Raw genomic sequence first — 20,084 nt, 5'->3', positions numbered from 1 at the left:
CAGGCAGGAGGCCTTGCCTTTTCGATCGATGTTGCTTTTGTGCTAGCCTTCTTAAGGCAAACTTGTCTAACTCATGTCTGTACTCAGATATTGTTGCTTCCGCTGACTCTTGTGTATTCGAGCTTATGTATTCGAGCCCTCGAGGCCCCTGGCTTGTAATATAAAGCTTGTATTATTTTAATTTGTGTCTAGAGTTGTGTTGTGATATCTTCCCGTGAGTCCTTGATCTTGATCGTACACATTTGCGTGTATGATTAGTGTACGGTCAAATCGGGGGCGTCACACAGAGTTGGTGGAGGTGCTCAATGGGCCACACCACCCGCAACTGGCGGAGGGCGAGGTGGCGAGAGGGACGGCGCAGGGGAGCCCCCTGCGGCGCTGACAAGCTCGGCGATGCGGTCGAGCCAGTCCTCGTAGAGGTCGTCGAATGGGCGGCAGCGCAGGAGCTCGCGCGCCATGCAAAGAGCAGCCTATGCGTCCACGGGGGCGTGACGAGCGTGGGATGATGAGCTGGCCGGGGTCAGCGATGGAGTGGCGGTGCGGCCGTCCCGCCGCACCGAGGGGTGCAGCGAGGATGCTTGCTGCTCATTCGCTGCCGGGCCGGTGGCGGCGTTGGTGGTAGGCGACAGGGAACGACTGGGGCGGCCGCCGACGGGAGTGGTCTGAGCGATGCGGGCGGCGAGGGCAGCCCGGCGCTCGGCGCGAGCGCGGCGAGCGTCCACCATGGAGACGATGAAGCAACAGAACACAGAGCGATGGAAGGGAAGCCTCGGCGCACCCCTACCTGGCGCGCCAAATGTCGGATCACGGGTTCCGGCAAAACCCTCTAGGTTCGAACACTGGGATGTGCGTGAAGATCTCCCTTACTGATCCACGTCCTAGCTTTGCTAAGATCTTACGGGCTAACTCGACGAACTCGCAACACAAAGGACACAAGATTTATACTGGTTCGGGCCACCGTTGTGGTGTAATACCCTACTCCAGTGTGTGATGGTGGATTTCCTCTAGGGCTGAGGATGAACAATACAAGGGGAAGAACAGCCTCCTGAGGAGAGGTGTTCTTGTGCTCGGCGAACTTGTGGTTGTCCCGGTTTATCTCGATCTGTTTCATCCCCCTAGCTATGGTGGTGGCTAGTCCTATTTGTAGAGGCCCTGGTCCTCTCCCCAAATATTGAGTGGGAAGGGATCCAACAACGGCCAATTCGAAAGGGGACATCTAGTACAACTTATCCTGACAAAAGTGGTCTTCGCCTGCCAAAGGCTCTGGTGGTGACGCCGTCTTGGGCTCCACGGTGACCTTCGTCTTGCCGTCCTGCTGGTCTTGGTCTCGTTGCACCGATATGGAAATCTTTGCTTGACGCCTCGGTACTCCGCGCCTGCGCTTGCCCCCTTAGCACCAAAGAGGAAACAAGAACACTGTGCGCGCTGGCGCCCGCCTGGTCTTGGTCGTCATGGCTCACGTCATTGGAACCTCGCGAGGTTTGCCTGGCCTTAATCTCTCCGCCCCTCACCAGCCAGCCTGGCGAGGCTGCTCCTGAGGAGGTCTCGTGTCGCCCCCCTCGCGAGGCTTGGTCCCTCGTGAGGGTCTTGAGTCCTTGCTGGTAAAGATGGGTCGTACGGGCCCACTTGCAGAGCCACGCCGTGGGCCGCAGGCAGGCAAGTCTGGGGACCCCCGTTCCTAGAACACCGACAAAGCATGCGGAGAATTTAGCACGGATTGTAACAAAGAAATACAATCTATCAAAGAGCAATTATCATAATTAAATCCCTTAAAATCCAAAATAGTGGGTTCATTGCTAAGTAAAGTTTTGAACTCTTCAATCCCACTTTGATTAATTTTTGCATCAAGATCTAAAAACTCCGAATCATTGGGACACCTTTTAACTAAAGTTGACTCATCTCTAGTCCCATCATTATCAAGATTCATATTTCAAAACAAAGATTTAATAGGAGACACATCAATCACTTTTAGATCTTCATCCTTATTATCATCAAGTTCTTTCGGTTTGGCGGCCATCTTATTTACTAAGGTGGCCTACTTACCCGAAATTTGGGCTATTAAGTTTTCAAGATAAGCGAACTGAGATTTCAGATCATAAAATTCTTTAGACATGTCATCGAGCTCTTTATTCATGTACCCCATAAAACTTTTTTGTTCTTTAAGCTCATTTCTGAAGAAATTATTATGCTCAAACTACAAAGACATAAAACTTCTAACGTTGTTTTCAATTTCTTCCAACCTTCTAAGGTGGGGATCAATACTTTTTGGTAAAGCCATCGCAACAAACAATTCAACACACAAGCACACAAGAAGCGAGCGAAAAAGAGGCGAACGGAAAAAGAGGGCGAATAAAACGGTAAGGGTGAAGTGGGGGAGATGAAAATGAGAGGCAAATGGAAAACAATGTAATTCGAGGGATAAGAGTTTGTGATGGGTACTTGGTATGTCTTGACTTGTGCGTAGATCTCCCCGGCAACGGCGCCAGAAATCCTTCTTGCTACCTCTTGAGCACTGCGTTGGTTTTCCCTTGAAGAGGAAAGGGTGATGCAGCAAAGTAGCATAAGTATTTCCCTCAGTTTTTGAGAAGCAAGGTATCAATCCAGTAGGAGACTACATGCAAGTCACCTCGCACCTACACAAACAAATAAAAACCTTGTAGCCAACGCGATAAAGGGCTTGTCAATCCCTTCACGGCCACTTGCAAAAGTGAGATCTGATAGAGATAATAAGATAAATATTTTGGTAATTTTATGATATAGATTGAAAGTAAAGATTGCAAAGTAAAATAGATTGGAAACTTATATGACGGAAGATAGACCCGGGGGCCATAGGTTTCACTAGTGGCTTCTCTCAAGATAGCATAAGTATTACGATGGGTAAACAAATTACTATCGAGCAATTGATAGAAAAGTGCATAATTATGAGAATATCTAGGCATGATTATGTATATAGGCATCACGTCTGCGACAAGTAGACCGAAACGATTCTGCATCTACTACTATTACTCCACACATCGACCGCTATCCAGCATGCATCTAGAGTATTAAGTTCATAAGAACAGAGTAACGCATTAGGTAAGATGACATGATGTAGAGGGATAAACCCAAGCAATATGATATAAACCCCAGCTTTTTATCCTCGATAGCAACAATACAATATGTGCCTTGCTGCCCCTGCTGTCACTGGGAAAGGACACCGCAAGATTGAACCCAAAGCTAAGCACTTCTCTCATTGCAAGAAAGATCAATCTAGTAGGCCAAACCAAACTGATAATTCGAAGAGACTTGCAAAGATAACAAATCATACATAAAAGATTTCAGAGAAGAATCAAATATTATTCATAGATAATCTTGATCATAAACCCACAATTCATCGGATCTCGACAAACACACCGCAAAAAGAATTACATCGAATAGATCTCCAAGAAGATCGAGGAGAACTTTGTATTGAGATCCAAAGAGAGAGAAGGAGCCATCTAGCTAATAACTATGGACCCGAAGGTCTATGGTAAACTACTCACACATCGTCGAAGAGGCTATGGTGTTGATGTAGAAGCCCTCCGTGATCGATTCCCCCTCCGGCAGAGCTCCAGAAAAGGCCCCAAGATGGGATCTCTTGGGTACAGAAGGTTGCGGTGGTGGAAATAGGGTTTCGTGGTGCTCCTGGATGTTTTTGGGGTATATGGATATATATAGGAGGAAGAATGTAACACCCTCGATGCGACTATAGCTCCCACGTGTCGAGGCACGACTTAGAGACATAATCGCATTGAAGGCATATGTCGCAAGTTAGGCAATCTTCACAACATCCCAATGTAATATGAATAATAAAGGGGAGAACATAGTTGGCTTACACTCGCCACGTCAATCAAGAACATAAATAACATTACATCATCCAAAACACTCATGGCCCGACTACGGTGCCAAAATAGAAGAAAACCCAACATGCGACATGGTCCCAATCACCCCCAACTGGGCACCACTACTGATCATCGGGAAAGGAAACGTAGTAACGCTGAGAGTCCTCGTCGAACTCCCACTTGAGCTCGTACTCGTCACCTGGAGCGGAATCACCTGGACCTGCATCTGGAGTTATAGTAATCTGTGAGCCACAGGGACTCAGCATCTCGCACCCTCGCAATCAAGACTATTTAAGCTCATAGGAAAAAGGGGTAAGGCAAAAATATGTGGAGCTGCAGCAAGCGACTAGCATATATGGTGGCTATCTTTTTCGCAGAAGAGAGCGAGAAGAGGAGGCAAAGCACGAGCGAGAAACTAGAGAGCAACCCGCGCAAACATTACTCCAACACCGTGTCCACTTCCCGGACTCCGCCGAGAAGAGGCCATCACGGTAACACACTCAGTTGATTCGTTTTAATTAATTAAGGTTCAAGTTGTCTACAACCGGACATTAATAAATTCCCATCTGCCCATAACCGCGGGCACGCCTTTCGAAAGTTCAATCCCTGCAGGGGAGTCCCAACTTAGCCCATGACAAGCTCTCACGGTCAACGAAGGAATAGACCTCCTCCCAAGACGTTCCGATCAGACTCGGTATCTCGGTAATTCAAGACACTTCGACGGGTTAAAACAAATCCAGCAACACCGCCCGAATGTGCCGACAAATCCCGATAGGAGCTGCACATATCTCTTTCTCAGGGCACACTCAGATGTACACTACGTACAACTAAAACCAACCCTCAAGTTGCCCCGAGGTGGCGCTGCAAGTGGCTCTATTTGAACCAACACTCAGAGGAGCACTGGCCCGGGGGGTTTAAAATAAGATGACCCGCGGGCTCCGGAAACCCGAGGGAAAAAGAGGCTAGGTGGAAAATGGTAAGACCAAGGTTGGGCATTGCTGGAAAAGCTTTAATCAAGGCGAACTATCAAGGGGTTCCCATTATAACCCAACCGCGTAAGGAACGCAAAAATCCGGGAACATAACACCAATATGACGGAAACTAGGGCGGCAAGAGTGGAACAAAACACTAGGCGAGAGGCCGAGCCTTCCACCCTTTACCAAGTATATAGATGCATTAAGATAACATGGCAATCTAATGATATCCCAACAAGTAAATAAATGATGTTCCAACAAGGAACGGCCTCCAATCTTCACCTGCAACTTGCAACGCTATAAGAGGGGCTGAGCAAAGCGGTAACATAGCCAAACAACGGTTTGCTAGGACAAGGTGGGTTAGAGGTTCAACATGGCAATTGGGAGGCTGACAAGCAAAAGGTAGGCATTGTAGCATTGGCATAGCAAAGAGTGAGCAAACTAGCATAGCAAAGATAGTAGTGATTTCGAGGGTATGATCATCTTGCCTGCACAGTTGTCAGAGTTGACTGGATCCTCACAGCAAACTCAACGGGCTCCTCAGTAGCGAACTCGTCTCCCGGCTCTACCCAAACAAGACAAACAAGCAACAAGGATACAATCAACCACGTGCAAGGATCAAGTGATAAGATGCAATGATGATATGCTATGCGGGATGCGATGCGGGATGCAAAATGCAAGATATGACAGGAAATGCATGAACCTGGCCTCAACTTGGAATTCCAAGGGTGCCACTGGAAAGATGAGATGAAACTGCTTGAAAACGATATAAAGATCATCGGAATCGGAGTTACGGTTTGGAAATGGCAAGCGTTTCAAAAATGACACCGGTCTGCGATTTACAGCAAGTAGCCATCTAAATGCAATGCAATGAACATGCTACAGCCACCAAACATGACAACAAAATACATGGCAGGGATGCACACAAGATGCTTAACAAAAGACTAGCACTGAGCTATGGCCAATTCATCCATTATGAGGTTCAAATAAGCATGGAAAAAACGCAAATGCAAAACAGATTCCAGACTTAGTGAAATTAACCTCTGAAATTTCAGATCGCGAAGCCCTCTTCGGAGCAGCAAAACAACATGATACATGACCTGATTAAGACAAGTAAGAATATGGCATAGAGCTACTCGACAAGCTTAACAAAAGACCCGAAGTGACCTGGGGTCAAAAGGGATCACAAAATATACTAGCGGGCACACGAACATATCTAAAACACAATCAGTTTTCAGACTTAGTGAAAACTGAGACATGCTGAAATATAACTCACGAAGGCATGTAAACAAGCTCGATGCACTCACCACGGTGCAAGTAACGGAAAGGCAAGCATACATTCATTAATAAGGCACAAAATTCTAGCTAGAAATGGCAAGAACAATGGCATAGCATGCACGGATCAACTACAACAACGCCGGCAAAATCGCAAACGAGTTGACGATCTGCCCAGATTCACAACGAAGCAAAAGTAGAGCTCGATTGACTCAAGCTAGGGTGCTCCATAATTGAAAAAAATGACATGTATGGATAGATCATAACATGATTAACAAAACTCCTTTACTGGTCATCCTCAAAAGAGGCACGGATCACTAGGAAACAAGCTGAACATATGGCATCCTGAACTAAATAATCCCAGACTTGGTGAAACTACTAAGTCCCTGAAAACAGATTTACCGGGTGCCTCACTTTGCAAGCTTGCACAAGTCACCACACACATCCTAAAAATTCATGGGTTGCAACTCTGGAAAGCAGACAAAATCCATAACAAAACATATGAAGGACTCACAGGCATAGCATGCACACAATAATCATGACAAAAATGACAAAAGTCTAAGATGAACTAGCAGATCTAACAATTAACTCACGAAGCCCTCTTCTAACAGCATTTTGGGCATCAAGATGAACTCAAATGAAAATGATGCAATGGAACGAAATGATGTACTCGTCGAGACGAACATTTTGATATGCTATATGCCCAAATCGGAGCTATGGAAGAAAAGTTACGGCAGGTCAAAGTAGGCATAAAAATTAGGGTTCGGAGGGGAAAAAGTCAACCGAGATTCCAGATCTGGATCCAGATCACTGTAGCAGTATTGTTCACACACACGAAAAATGAGGTTTGTCGGCCGGCGATGGCGGTGGCGGCCGGAGATGGAGGGGGGTCGCTGGGGTAGGAGAGGAGGAGGCCGGAGAGGGCGGCGGAGAGGCGGCGCCGGCCGGTGGCGGTGAGGGGCGGCCGCGGTGGTGCGGTGTGGCGGCCGGTGGCGTGGAGGCGGCGGTCGTCGCAGTGAGGTGGCAGCCAGCGTCGTCGGGCGAGGCGGCGAGCGGCGGCGGGGCGGCGTCCGGCGTCGGAGAAGAAGCCGTGGGGCGGCGCGGCCTCGCGCGGGCCTGGGAGGGCCTCCCGCGGGCCGGCGGGCTTCGGCGGCGCCGAGAGGAGAGAGAGGGCGGCGGAGAAACGGGGAGCGCCCCGTGGCGGCGAAGGTCGGGTCGGACATGTCCGGCCCGGCAGTTTTGTCCGGCGGCGGCGTGGGAAATGGATCTAGGGTTTCGGGGAGGGAGAGAGATCCGAATTTCGGGGGGCCTTTATATAGGCATAGAGGGAGCTAGGAGAGTCCAAATGAGGTGCGGTTTTCAGCCATGCGATCGTGATCGAATGCTCTAGGACATGGAGCAGAGTTTGGTGGGTTTTGGGCCAAAATGGAGGGGTGTTGGGCTGCAAGACACACGAGGCCTTTTCGGTCCCTCGGTTAACCGTTGGAGTATCAAACGAAGTCCAAATGGCACGAAACTTGACAGGCGGTCTACCGGTAGTAAACCAAGGCCTCTTGGCAAGTCACGGTCCAATCCGGAAATGTTTAATCCCCACACACGAAAGAAAGGTAGAAATGACCACCGGAGGAGAACGAAGCGCCGGAATGCAAAACGGACAACGGGGAAAATGCTCGAATGCATGAGACAAACATGTATGCAAATGCAATGCATATGATGACATGATATGAGATGCATGACAACGAAAACAACACACGGAGACAAAGACCCGAACCCGAGAAATAAATATAACTTAACGCCAGAAACGGCAAGAGTTGGAGTACAAATAGGGAAAGTTACATCCGGGGTGTTACAACACTCCACCACTATGAAAAGATCTCGTCCCGAGATCTAGGACTGAAAGAACTCCGGGTACTCAGAACGGAGGTGATCCTCACGTTCCCAGGTAGCTTCACGGTCGGAATGGTGAGACCACTTGACTTTGAGGAATTTGATTGACTTGTTGCGAGTCTTGCGTTCGGTCTCTTCAAGAATAGCAACTGGGTGCTCACGATAAGAGAGATCTTCTTGGAGATCAATGTCCTCGAAGTTGATAGTGCGGTCAGGAGTCTTGAAGCACTTTCGAAGCTGAGAGACATGGAATACGTCATGAACATTAGCAAAGTTTGAAGGAAGCTCGAGTTGATAGGCGAGGTCGCCTCTCTTGCTGACAATCTTGAAAGGTCCCACGTATCTAGGGGCAAGCTTCCCTTTGATACCGAAGCGACGAGTACCTTCCATAGGAGAGACACGGAGGTAAACATGATCTCCGATCTCAAAAGCCAAATCACGGTGCTTACTATCATAGTAGCTCTTCTAGCGGGATTGGGCTGCTTTGAGGTTATCACGAATGACTTTGCACATTTCTTCTGCTTCTGTGATTAAGTCATTACCCAAAAGCTGACGTTCACCGGTTTCAGACCAGTTGAGAGGGGTACGGCACTTCCTGCCATACAGAATTTCAAATGGGGCCTTGCCCGAACTTTCTTGAAAACTGTTGTTATAGGAGAATTCAGCATAAGGAAGACAATCCTCCCACTTCATGCCGAAGGAGATCACACAAGCCCTGAGCATATCTTCAAGAATCTGGTTGACACGCTCGACTTGACCGCTTGTTTGAGGATGGAAAGCAGTGCTGAAGCGGATGTTGGTGCCCATGGCCTTCTGAAAAGAATCCCAAAACTTCGAGGTAAAGATGCTGCCACGGTCTGAAGAGATCACTTGAGGAATACCGTGCAGAGAGACAATTCGAGAGGTATAGAGTTCCGCCAATTGAGCTGCAGTGATCGACTCTTTGATAGGCAGAAAGTGAGCCACTTTGGTGAGTTTGTCGATGACAACGAATATAGCATCATTGCCACGCTTGGACTTTGGAAACCCAGTCACGTCAAACTTCCATTCTGGAATGGCAAGAGGTTGGAGGAGACCAGCTGGCCTTTGGTGTTCTGCCTTCACTCTTCTGCAGACATCACATTCATTCACGAATTGAGCGATCTCGCGCTTCATTCGAGTCCACCAATAAGCTTGCTTGAGGTCCTGATACATCTTCGTGCTCCCAGGGTGGATGGAGAGGAGAGAATTGTGAGCCTCGTTCATGATCACTTTATGGAGGTCACCTTTGGGTACAACAATACGATCCTCGAAGAAGAGAGTGTCCTTGTCATCAAGGCGGTAGCACTTGTACTTGGACTGACTCTTGGCAATCCCAATCTTCACCTTTTTCACCATAGCATCAAGAAGCTGGGCTTGGTGAATCTGGTCTTCTAAGGTAGGAGAGACTTGAAGGTTGGCGAGGAAACCTTGAGGAACAACTTGCAGATTAAGCTTGCGGAAAGCTTCACAAAGCTCGGGTTGATAAGGCTTGAGAATCAGACTGTTGCAGTAGGCCTTTCTGCTCAAATCGTCAGCAATCACATTGGCCTTTCCTGGAGTATACTCGATACTCGGATTATACTCTTGAATCATTTCGACCCATCGAGTTTGCCTGAGGTTGAGATTAGGCTGAGTGAAGATGTACTTGAGACTCTTGTGATCAGTGAAAATGTCCACTTTCCTTCCTAATAGAAGATGTCTCCAAGTCAAAAGAGCATGTACAACCGCCGCCAACTCGAGATCATGAGTGGGGTAGTTCTTCTCATTAGGCTTCAACTGGCGAGATGTATAAGCAACAACTTTCTTTTCTTGCATCAATACTGCGCCAAGACCTTGGAGAGAGGCATCACAAAAGACCTCGTACGGCTTGGATTCATCAGGCGGAGTCAGAATTGGAGCAGTGATCAATTTCTCTTTCAAAGTGTTGAAGGCAATATCACACTCCGGAGACCAAACGTACTTGACGTGCTTCTGAAGAAGATTTGAGAGAGGCTTCGCGATCTTAGAAAAGTTTTCAACGAATCTTCGGCAATAACTTGCGAGACCGAGGAAACTGCGGAGTTGCTTCACGTTCTGAGGAGGTTCCCAATTCACTATTGCGGACACCTTCTCAGGATTCACGGCAATGCCCTTGGAAGAGATGATATAACCAAGATAAAGAACCTCATTGAGCCAAAATTCGCACTTGGAGAACTTAGCGTAGAACTGATGTTCTCTGAGCTTATCGAGAACCAAACGCAAATGCTTGGCATGATCTTCCTTGTTCTTGGAGAAAACCAGAATGTCGTCAAGATAGACCAAAACGAAGTCATTGGTGTAGGCATTGAAGATGAAGTTCATCATGCGAGAGAACGTCGGAGGAGCGTTGGCGAGGCCAAAAGACATGACAGTGTATTCATATGAACCAAACCTTGTTCTGAATGCTGTCTTGGGAATATCTTCTTCACGAATGCGAATATGGTGATAACCCATACGGAGATCAATCTTGGAGAATACTTGAGCACCTTTGAGTTGTTCGAACAGCTCATTGATGTTGGGAAGTGGGTATTTGTTCTTGATGGTCTTCTTGTTCACTGGACGGTAATCAACACAAAGTCGGTCCGTTCCATCCTTCTTATTCACAAAAAGAACACCACAACCCCACGGAGAAGAACTAGGCCGGATGAGACCCATTCTTTCTTGCTCATCGAGTTGCTTCTTCAACTCCTTCAACTCTTCAGGTCCGAGCTTGTAAGGACGTTTGCACACAGGTTCCGTGCCAGGCTCAAGTTCAATAATGAATTTAACTGGCCGGTGCGGAGGCATTCCTGGGAGCTCTTCTGGAAAGACATCTTGATATTCGCAAACGACTGGAATTTGCGAAATAGCGTCCAATTCACCCTTCTCATTGAGAGAAAACAGACGGATAGTATCATCACGAGCGGCAAAGACAATTACATCCTCAGACGAATGAGTCAATTGAATCTGCATGGCTGCACAATCAAGCTGAGCCTTGTGCTTAGAAAGCCAATCCATTCCAAGAATAAGATCAATATCCGAGTTACCAAGAACCACCGGAGAAGAGAGAAACTTGTAATCGCCCAACGTGATAGAGACATCCGGGACGCAATTGTTAGAAGTCATTTGCTTGCCCGGAGACACAATCTTCAATGGAACAGGAATCCTTTCGGTCACAAAATCATGCTTGGCCACAAATGGAGTTGAAATAAAAGAAAGCGATGCACCAGTGTCAAAAAGAACTTTCGCAGGAACATCGTTAACAGGAAGGTTACCCATGATCACATCTGGTGAGTCCTCTGCCTGAGCTGCATTTAGCAGATTGACCTTGGCGTGCTTGGGGTTATGCTTGACCACAGCTGTACTTGCCGATCTGACAGGAGGAGGAGGAGGAAGACGCCTCTGGTTGAAACACTTGTTGGCATAGTGACCCTTCTGTTGGCACTTGTTGCACGTGACCTCTGAAAGCGGACGGTGATACAGAGCACTCGATCTTGGAGCTTGAGACGAAGTCTTGTTCTGAAAGCCTGGGTTGGGTGGGTGGGAAGAACCACTGCCACCTTTGCTCTTCTGCTGATACGGCTGACGGAACGGAGGAGGAGGAAGCCAAAACTTCTGCTGCTTGGCCACTTGAGTAGAGGAAGAAGGAGTAACATCTCTGACTCGCTTCCTGGAAGCATCACACCTCAACTGAGCAGCCTCTTGCTTCAGTGCCATGTTGTAGAACTCATCGTATCTCAAGGGCTCGAAGAGGACAAGAGCGAGCTAAATATCTTCTCTGAGACCACCCCTGAACTGATATATCATGCTCTTCTCATCAGGCACGTCCTGCTTGGCAAAGCGGGCGAGCTTCTGGAACAACTTGTTGTAGTCATAGACAGACAAAGAGCCTTGCTTCAGATTGCAGAATTCCTCACGCTTGCTTTCAACCATGCTCTGCGGAATATGATGAGCTCGGAAATCTCGACGGAAATCATCCCAAGTGATAACACGTCCACCTCTGGAATCCTTGTACTGCTGGAACCATTCTGCAGCTTGATCTTTGAGTTGGAAGGAAGCGAACTTGACAAAGTCCTCAGGCCCGACGTTACTGCACTCGAAATGCTTACACAGATCCACAAGCCAATCGTCAGCATTGGTTGCCTCAACACAATTGCTGAAAATCTTTGGCCCATTAGCAAGGAACTAGTTGAGTGTAGCAAAGTGGCTCTGATTGCTGCCTTGATTCCCTTGACTGCCTTGATTGCGCTCTTGGAGAATTTGCATGATCAGCTGAGTGTTTGCATTGGTTGCGGCCATCACAGCTTGCCATGCCTCTGGAGGAGGTGGAGGTGGTGGCGGATCTTGATTCTGGTTCTGACTGGTGCTCTTAGCGGGAGCCATCCTGAAGAGTTTGACCACCGTTAGCACAAAGACAGATAAATGAAGCTGAAACCAACGGAATGAAAATTGCAACATATAGTCTTCACATCCGGACAAAATGAATGAATGCATTCCTCTTGAAATGGTCACATATCCATAAATTGAGAAGCCACGTAGAATTTAGGTAGAGAAATAAATCAACAAGGTACGGATCAAGAACGAATGATCGGTAAGAAATCCCAATCTCAAACCAATATCCGTGGAAGAAGAACTAGAGCTACTAGAATTCCCACCTATGAAACTTCCGAACCTTTCCGATTATGCAATCAGGTGTTGGGGAACAGGGGAAGCATAATATCTCACCCAAACTAGCAAATCCTACATCCAGCTGTATCCATCCTTCAACACATAACCAAGAAACCTTCGGAAACCATCTACCTCAACCTTCGAAAAGCATCCGTTATACAAGTTATGGCGATACTCCCGAACTCCCGCCCCAGTACTGGGTGGCGTCGAGGTTATCTCACCAACGAACTGCATAAAAGAGATTTTCGATGTCGGTGAACATATCTCAAGTATTCCAGAATTGCAACGATAAAATTATGATGACAACACCTCAGAGCTTAACTCCCCGGGACACTTCCACTAAACCCCTGACAGGAGGCACCAATACAATGTTCTCATCATAAGCCATCGGAATGATTCCAAGATACTCGCGTGATCCTAAAATTTTTTTTAGTGAAATTTGAGAAGAGAAGAGTCAAAACTCTACGTCAGGATGCCTTACCAGAGCGATGAGGAGACTGGGAAGTAAAAAGAATTCCTAAGCTCTCCGATATATAATTCCTAAATGACTCAAAACATTTTTCTAGACACAACTCGGCTGCTAAAACGATCAAGCAATGGGGCTCCTAAGGTCGGGGAAGGCTCTAATACCAACTTGTAACACCCTCGATGCGACTATAGCTCCCACGTGTCGAGGCACGACTTAGAGACATAATCGCATTGAAGGCATATGTCGCAAGTTAGGCAATCTTCACAACATCCCATGTAATATGAATAATAAAGGGGAGAACATAGTTGGCTTACACTCGCCACGTCAATCAAGAACATAAATAACATTACATCATCCAAAACACTCATGGCCCGACTACGGTGCCAAAATAGAAGAAAACCCAACATGCGACATGGTCCCAATCACCCCCAACTGGGCACCACTACTGATCATCGGGAAAGGAAACGTAGTAACGCTGAGAGTCCTCGTCGAACTCCCACTTGAGCTCGTACTCGTCACCTGGAGCGGAATCACCTGGACCTGCATCTGGAGTTATAGTAATCTGTGAGCCACAGGGACTCAGCAATCTCGCACCCTCGCAATCAAGACTATTAAGCTCATAGGAAAAAGGGGTAAGGCAAAAATATGTGGAGCTGCAGCAAGCGACTAGCATATATGGTGGCTATCTTTTTCGCAGAAGAGAGCGAGAAGAGGAGGCAAAGCACGAGCGAGAAACTAGAGAGCAACCTGCGCAAACATTACTCCAACACCGTGTCCACTTCCCGGACTCCGCCGAGAAGAGGCCATGACGGTAACACACTCAGTTGATTCGTTTTAATTAATTAAGGTTCCAGTTGTCTACAACAAGACATTAACAAATTCCCATCTGCCCATAACCGCGGGCACGGCTTTCGAAAGTTCAATCCCTGCAGGGGAGTCCCAACTTAGCCCATGACAAGCTCTCACGGTCAACGAAGGAATAGACCTCCTCCCAAGACGTTCCGATCAGACTCGGTATCTCGATAATTCAAGACACTTCGACAGGTTAAAACAAATCCAGCAACACCGCCCGAATGTGCCGAAAAATCCCGATAGGAGCTGCACATATCTCTTTCTCAGGGCACACTCAGATGAACACTATGTACAACTAAAACCAACCCCCAAGTTGCCCCGAGGTGGCGCTGCAAGTGGCTCTATTTGGACCAACACTCAGAGGAGCACTGGCCCGGGGGGTTTAAAATAAGATGACCCGCGGGCTCCGGAAACCCGAGGGAAAAAGAGGCTAGGTGGAAAATGGTAAGACCAAGGTTGGGCATTGCTGGAAAAGCTTTAATCAAGGCGAACTATCAAGGGGTTCCCATTATAACCCAACCGCGTAAGGAACGCAAAAATCCGGGAACATAACACCAATATGACGGAAACTAGGGCGGCAAGAGTGGAACAAAACACTAGGCGAGAGGCCGAGCCTTCCACCCTTTACCAAGTATATAGATGCATTAAGATAACATGGCAATCTAATGATATCCCAACAAGTAAATAAATGATGTTCCAACAAGGAACGGCCTCCAATCTTCACCTGCAACTTGCAACGCTATAAGAGGGGCTGAGCAAAGCGGTAACATAGCCAAACAACGGTTTGCTAGGACAAGGTGGGTTAGAGGTTCAACATGGCAATTTGGAAGGCTGACAAGCAAAAGGTAGGCATCGTAGCATCGGCATAGCAAGAGCGAGCAAACTAGCATAGGAAAGGTAGTAGTGATTTTGAGGGTATGATCATCTTGCCTGCACAGTTGTCAGAGTTGACCGGATCCTCACAAGCAAACTCAACGGGCTCCTCGGTAGCGAACTCGTCTCCCGGCTCTATCCAAACAAGACAAACAAGCAACAAGGATACAATCAACCACGTGCAAGACCAAGCAATATGATGAAATGATGATATGCTATGCGGGATGCGATGCGGGATGCAAAATGCAAGATATGATAGGAAATGCATGAACCTGGCCTCAACTTGGAATTCCAAGGGTGCCACTGGAAAGATGAGATGAAATCGCTTGAAAACGATATAAAGAACGCCGGAATCGGAGTTACGGTTTGGAAATGGCAAGCGTTTTAAGAATGACACCGGTCCGCGATTTACAGCAAGTAGGCATCCAAATGCAATGAGATGAACATGCTACAGCCACCAAACATGACAACAAAATACATGGAAGGGATGCACACAAGATGCTTAACAAAAGACTAGCACTGAGCTACGGCCAATTCATCCATTATGAGGTTCAAACAAGCATGGAAAAAACGCAAATGCAAAACAGATTCCAGACTTAGTGAAATTAACCTCTGAAATTTCAGATCACGAAGCCCTCTTCGGAGCAGCAAAACAACATGATACATGACCTGATTAAGACAAGTAAGAATATGGCATAGAGCTACTCGACAAGCTTAACAAAAGACCCGAAGTGACCTGGGGTCAAAAGGGATCACAAAATATACTAGCGGGCACACGAACATATCTAAAACACAATCAGTTTTCAGACTTAGTGAAAACTGAGACATGCTGAAATATAACTCACGAAGGCATGTAAACAAGCTCGATGCACTCACCACGGTGCAAGTCACGGCAAGGAAAGCATACATTCATTAAGAAGGCACAAAATTCTAGCTAAACATGGCAAGAACAATGGCATAGCATGCACGGATCAACTACAACAACGTCGGCAAAATCGCAAACGAGTTGACGATCTGCCCAGATTCACAACGAAGCAAAAGTAGAGCTCGATTGACTCAATCTAGGGTGCTCCATAATTGCAAACAAAGACATTTATGGATAGAGCATAACATGATTAACAGAACTCCTTTACTGATCATCCTCAAAAGAGGCACGGATCACTAGGAAACAAGCTGAACATATGGCATCATGAACTAAATAATCCCAGACTTAGTGAAACTACAAAGTCCCTGAAAACAGATTTACCGGGTGCCTCACTTTGCAAGCTTGCACAAGTCACCACACACATCCTAAAAATGCGTGGGTTGCACCTCTGGAAAGAAGACAAAATCATAACAAAACATATGAAGGACTCACAGGCATAGCATGCACACAATAATCATGGCAAAAATGACAAAAGTCTAAGATGAACTAGCAGATCTGACAATTAACTCACGAAGCCCTCTTCTAACAGCATTTTGGGCATCAAGATGAACTCAAATAAAAATGATGCAATGGAACGAAATGATGTACTCGTCGAGGCAAACATTTTGATATGCTATATGCCCAAATCGGAGCTACATATGCAAAGTTACGGTAGATCAAAGTAGGCATAAAAATTAGGGTTCGGAGGGGAAAAAGTCAACCGAGATTCCAGATCTGGATCCAGATCACTGTAGCAGTACTGTTCACACGCACGAAAAATGAGGTTCGTCGGCCGGTGATGGCGGTGGCGGCCGGAGATGGAGGGGGCTCGCCGGGGTAGGAGAGGAGGAGGCCGGAGAGGGCGGCGGAGTGGCGGCGCCGGCCGGTGGCGGCGAGGGGCGGCCGCGGTGGTGCGGTGCGGCGGCCGGTGGCGTGGAGGCGGCGGTGGTCGCGGCGAGGCGGCAGCCGGCGTCGTCGGGCGAGGCGGCGAGCGGCGGCGGGGCGGCGTCCGGCGTCGGAGAAGAAGCCGCGGGGCGGCGCGGCCTCGCGCGGGCCGGGGAGGGCCTCCCGCGGGTCGGCGGGCTTTGGCGGCGCTGAGAGGAGAGAGAGGGCGGCGGCGAAAAGGGGAGCGCCACGTGGCGGCGGAGGTCAGGTCGAACACGTCCGGCCCGGCAGTTTTGTCCGGCGGCGGCGTGGGAAATGGATCTAGGGTTTCGGGGAGGGAGAGAGATCCGAATTTCGGGGGGGCCTTTATATAGGCATAGAGGGAGCTAGGAGAGTCCAAATGAGGTGCGGTTTTCGGCCACGCGATCGTGATCGAACGCTCTAGGACATGGAGTAGAGTTTGGTGGGTTTTGGGCCAAAATGGAGGGGTGTTGGGCTACAACACACATGAGGCCTTTTCGGTCCCTCGGTTAACCGTTGGAGTATCAAACGAAGTCCAAATGGTACGAAACTTGACAGGCGGTCTACCGGTAGTAAACCAAGGCCGCTTGGCAAGTCTCGATCCAATCCGGAAATGTTTAATCCCCACACACGAAAGAAAGGTAGAAATGACCACCGGAGGAGAACGAAGCGCCGGAATGCAAAACGGACAACGGGGAAAATGCTCGAATGCATGAGACGAACATGTATGCAAATGCAATGCACATGATGACATGATATGAGATGCATGACAACGAAAACAACACACGGAGACAAAGATCCGAACCCGAGAAATAAATATAACTTAACGCCGGAAACGGCAAGAGTTGGAGTACAAATAGGGAAAGTTACATCCGGGGTGTTACAAAGAAGTAGGTCGGTGGAGCTATGAGGGGCCCACAAGGGTGGGGGCGCGCCCATGGGGGCAGGCGCGCCTCCCTGCCTCGTGGCCTGCTCGCTCCTTTCTTGGCGTCTACTCCAAGTCCCCTAGATCACGTTTGTTCCAAAAATAACTCTCCCGAAGGTTTCATTCCGTTTGATATTCCTTTTCTGCAAAACACTGAAATAGGCAAAAAAAACAACAATTTGCACTGGGCCTTGGGTTAGTAGATTAGTCCTAAAAATAATATAAAACTGTATAATAAAGCCCATTAAAAATCCAAAACAGATAATATAGTAGCATGGAATGATCAAAAATTATAGATACGTTGGAGACGTATCAATCACCGCCTCCTCCTGGGTCAGAGGCCCGAAGAAGACCTCGTTGGCCCCGCCCCGCGTCGGCTGCGACCCAACGGTCCGGCGCGCCCATGACCTGAGCACCAGGGCGCGCTCTCCACTGGCCGCCTCCGCCGCGGCCGGTGCCCTCTATGGCACACCTTCTGGCGCCATCGCCGGTTCGGTGTCCGTGGTGGCCTGCAGCCCCACCACCACCGATGTTGGGGAGCCTCCTCCGGCGCCATCCGCGGCGCCTCCCTCCAGACGACGTCGCCGCTGCCTTCGCCAGCCCCCGCCTGCTCGACCATGTCGGTCCACGGCGGGGTGCCATCCTCAAGCACCACTACCTCCTGGTCGAGGTTCATCACGTCCGCACGGCCATCCCGGCCGTGCCCTCCCCCAGATGCCGGCACGAAGACCGTTCCCGCCGCCACCGTCCCCTCCGACATCTTCGGCCACGATGGTCCCTCACCGGCCCGCGCCCACGTCGATGCGACGTTAACCCAGGCCTCGGGCGACGCCGCCTCCAGCTTCGCCACGTCCTGGTTCCAGTCTCGCCAGGCCTGGCTTTCAGCGTCGGCCGGGTCCAGACCGAGGTCCGGATCCGCCGCCTCCGCCCGCTCCTCCTCCTCGTCTCAGTCGACGGTGCCGGACCGGCTCCTCCGGAACGCGGCGCCCTCATTGGACGCAGCGTCTGCCGCCGCCACCTCCAACAAGATCGGTGACCTGAAATAAAAGACAGAGTAAAAACACAAGAGCCAAGAAGAGCAGCTCGTCCACTCGATTCAAGCAAGGAAACTCACCCCGGCACCACCGAAACGGTGGGCCTCGCCTCCCTCTCCTGCGGAGCGCCGCGCCTCCTCTTGGCGGGCGGCTTCGTGCCACCAGCCGGTTCCGCCGAGCGTTCCGCAGCCGAGGCCCGCGGCCCGACGCTATCATTCCCGTGTGGCCGACTCGCCGCCGCCGCCCCTGAGACGAACCGGCTCCGGCCGCGCCGCCTCCACCACCGCAACAACAACTCATGTTAGCATCGCCAAGACCATCACGGAGCAACTCGAAGAAATGGAGACAAGCTTACCCACATGGCACCCCGCGCCCGCGTCGGCGGTCGCCCCCTCCCCTCCGCTGTGGGCCTCGGGCTCCTCCGAGACAGCACGGGCCACCTGCGTCCGTGCCCGGTCGTAAGGATGTCGAATGGCGTTCAGAAGTATCTCCCGCGTCGCGTCGGGACGGACAAGAAAATGAGTAGCAGCAAAGTATGGAGACCATGGACTCACCACGGGCGCCGGGTTCGCCTGGCTGCGGAGACTTCCCGAACTCCCAGAGGTCCCGCAGGTTGGTGTTGGAGATGTCGTTGACCCTACGGGCGACCTGGTCCGCCCCCAGCCGCAAGTTCGACATGCGGGTGGGGTCCTGAAGCCCCGTCATCTCGCCAATGAGATGGCTGTGCTGCTGCAGCTGCAGCACTCGGCGCCTGATGAAGGTGGCGATTAGTCGGTGCCGGTGAGCCCTTCCCGCTCCTTCATCACCGACGCCCGTTCGCACAGGTTGAGAACCTCCCGTGATGGGTGCTTGGGGGTAATAACCCTAGTTCTTCTTCTCCTTCGGCGGAAAGTTGACGAAGGGCGGCAAGTTGACGTGGTCCACGCCGAGGTTGCGGACGTAGAAGAAGGAATTCTGCCATTTCTTGACAGAATCCTCTAGCGGCATCTTCGGGCAATCAGCGCCCGACTGCTTGGAGATGACGGCGGCCCCGCACTAAGACATCTCCCCGGCCCTCGGCCCCTGCTGCTTCAAGGAGAAGAAACGCACCCAGAGATCGATCGAAGGCTCGACCCCCAGGTACCCCTCGCAGAGGGTAACGAAGCCAAAGAGTTGCACGATGGCGCCGACGCCAAGATGGTGGGGCTGGAGCCCGAAGAACTCCAGAAAGTCGTTGAAGAAGGTGCCCTTCGGAAGCCCGAACCCGCGCTTGAAGTGCGGGTAGAAGACTACGCGCTCCGTGCCCTTTGGCCACGGCTCTCCCTCGCCCCACGGCTCTTGCTCGCCCCGCGGCAGGCGCACGACAACCTCCGTCTCCCCGGCAAGCGCCTGGAGGTGCGAAGATAGGCGATGTCATGGGGGGTGACGATCGAGCCAATCCACGAGCCCGACAGCAGTGC

Source organism: Triticum urartu, chromosome 6 (genome assembly GCF_003073215.2).
Source record: "Triticum urartu cultivar G1812 chromosome 6, Tu2.1, whole genome shotgun sequence".
NCBI classification, from domain to species: Eukaryota; Viridiplantae; Streptophyta; class Magnoliopsida; order Poales; family Poaceae; genus Triticum; species Triticum urartu.
The sequence above is the reverse complement of the archived record's forward strand: the minus strand, read 5'-3'. Positions refer to the sequence as shown.